Genomic DNA, 3,137 nt, shown 5'->3' with positions numbered 1-3,137 from the left:
TTTGAGCTTTATTTCTATTTTTTTTAGCATGAATACTTTTATATAACTGAGGGAAAATGAGCCACATATTTTGAAGATGAATCCATTGAGAAGATCATAGTAAATTTTAAAAAGGATATTTGTATAACCAATTAAGTATTCCATTCACATTAAAACACTCGTAATTGAAGAGTTGTTTTTTTTAATGTACAAAGACCTAACATTGTTTCTTTCATTAGAAAGATGTCTGTGATGATCTATTCATGAAAGATCACTTAGTTCAACTTGATAAAGCCTATATCCTTTACTTACTGATGGAAACACTGATGGCACATATTGAGGGCATGTTTCTGGATCAGACCTTTCCAGTTTGAGCTCATGTGGCAGGAATGAGACCCCTGGCCAAATTTTTGCTGGTGGCTCCAGTAGAGCTGCCGGGGACCCATCTTGCTTTCAGAAGGGCAACGGGGCAAAAGGCTGAACTTTACATGTGCATACATATATTTTCTAATGAGCTATATTATATAATATATATAAATAGGAAAACAGGCTCTCACATAAGGTAAATAATTTATTCAAACTCACTGTCTAGATAGCATAACCAAGAAAGCTACCTGAAGACATCACATCTTTTTATTCCCACCTAAGCATTGAGTTCTAAAGCAAACTTGGTCTTATAAAAGTGATTAGGGTTGCCACAGAAATGGAAAGTTTCTTCAGATTGTCTTGGTTTGTAAAGATTTCCTTTGAATTACAGGGGACAAGTGGAAATACTTGCACATCACTCCTGTTGACATAATGGAAATTAAAGTGAGTCCAAATGAGGAATATATGAAATATGCCTTCAGGAAACAAACCAAATGAAGGTCTTTAAAAAGAATCTAAAATTCCCAAATGATTGGAAATAATTTATTAATGCATTACTCTCGGGAAAGAAAGACAAGAAGGCCTAAAGAACACAAGAGTTATAAAAAATATGGTTAATTTTAAATTAATTCTTGGAATAGAATAGAATTCTTAACAAGACAATTAAAGGATTTTTTTCTTTATGGCTTATATTGACATTTGAAATAGGTTTTTATCCAGCATTCTCTGTAATACAAACAGAGAAAAACAGCAAGTGTGTCTTCTACTCTTTCTGTTTTTTTCATTTGTTTGTTAAAAATTTTCCTCATCACATTGTGATTCAAATCATCTCATGTCATGGGGGAGCTCAGGACTTGGGATAACGGTAGCTTGGAGACTAAACACACCACTGAGATGAGGAACATGAGTAGTATAACAGTTTCACATGGTGAAGAGATGTCACCTGGGAAGCCAAGAGTGAGGAACGTGTGGATGCTCAGGAAGGAGCAGGGGAGTTTGGAAGTAGACATCCTGTGAAAATTCAGGAAGGATTCATCAACAGCTGGCAGCGAGACCCTGCCTTGGGGCTGAACTCCAGTTTTGGTGTGAAAGAGATCAAAAAGGATGGAAAGATCAATACAAGCACTCAGTTTGAAGTAACTAATTTACCAAATAAGAAATGACTTAGTACAATAAGACAAGAACCCAGTGATGGAATCTGGCATAAAAGGATGCAAGCTATATTTAGGATGGCTCACCATTTCCCGTATGTCCTCAGACAATAACTCAGGTGTCAGAGAGAATTATATTTATGCTTCTTATAGTTAATAGTTATAATTGCTAAGTTTTAGAAAATATTTACTAGTTCCCACATAGTGCACTTTATTTTGAATACAGACCATTTAATCCCTTCAACAATCTTCCTGAATGGATACACAAAAATTTTACTAAAGATTAAAAACACACAATTCAACTCTTGTCTTCATTTTCAGCTTCTGATATTCTATATTCACCTGATTTCCAAAAAAATTAGATTCAACATTCTAATTAATTCTCACACATTCAGAATTTATTAAAAATACAGGTAATATGTCAAGGCTGAGTATCTCATTACAATTCTATGGGGTACGTGCAAATCTTTATAAAACTCACCATCAATTGCGAGAAAATGGGGGGCTGATGAGTAGGCATGAACTGGTCATAGGAGATCTGTACCATTCTTTCCAAAGTTCAGAACCATTTTATACATTAGAAGACTTCATCATTAATTTCTTAACCATTGTGTTCAATTTCTTTTGTAATAAATGTTCTAAGAAAAATGCTTTGATTTTGAGGTTTCATCTCTCTCTGTTGATCTGCTTTGCCATCATCACGTGTCCTTTACACTGTCACCATCTTGTCCCTTCTTACTGCTGGACTGAGAATTTTGTAATATCCTTTAGTTTCTTCCTACCCTCACTCAATCCTAGGAGATCTACACTTATAGATGCACACAGGCACACACATGCAACTTCACTGGTAACTGCAAGTAACTTCTTTACTGTGAAGATTTTAGTTTTGAGACTAACCTTATTAACATTCATCCCCAGTGAAAGAGCTAGAGCCATAATTCCCTATTTCTGCTTTACAAAAACAAACATAAAATACATATTCTAATTTTGGCTCAATATGTATATACTGACCTGTTGAAATAAATTATATAAAGCTTGACAATTTCCATAGAAAAATATCTCAATGCATAATAGGTAATCCAATCATTTCATAGCTGAAAATATCTACGTGTTCTTTCCTAATTTAACACCCAAAACTGCATGCATAGTCCATTTTGATATCACTGCTTTTGAAACTGGAATTAATTCAACACAATTTTGAAAAGTTCCGTTATAATCTTTTTGAATATGATCATATTGCAGATAAAATTGATAGACCATTTTTATAGGGCTTTCCTGCACTTGTGATGATTTAAGTGGTATATATGTTACATAATAACCTGAGCTTAATTTTAATATAAACTGTTGAAGAAAGCTTTTAATGCTTCTCATCATGTTTTCTGTATTACTGCTAGCATTGAGTTAAAAATGACTATGATTCCCAACACTATTGCCAAGTTGATTTTTTTCAAATTTATTTTTTCCACATATAAGTAATTCATAACCATCTCCCCATTGAGCTATTTTTTGCCACTCTCATGAGAAATAAATATAAATCCCCATTCTGTGGAGTAGTAAGCAGGCCACTTTTTAAATTAGTCATGTCAATGCTAAACTGAGCTCTTTCTATTCTGAGGTATCATCAAATTCTCTTTAAGATTT

General features: G+C 33.7%; 1 pseudogene; it reads right to left on the bottom strand.

The window, feature by feature from the left end:
* Positions 1–254: 254 nt before the first annotated feature.
* Positions 255–425, bottom strand: LOC100629428 (small ribosomal subunit protein uS14-like; annotated as a pseudogene).
* Positions 426–3,137: the final 2,712 nt, after the last annotated feature.

Source organism: Equus caballus, chromosome 17, assembly GCF_041296265.1.
Source record: "Equus caballus isolate H_3958 breed thoroughbred chromosome 17, TB-T2T, whole genome shotgun sequence".
NCBI classification, from domain to species: Eukaryota; Metazoa; Chordata; class Mammalia; order Perissodactyla; family Equidae; genus Equus; species Equus caballus.
The sequence above is the reverse complement of the archived record's forward strand: the minus strand, read 5'-3'. Positions and strand labels throughout refer to the sequence as shown.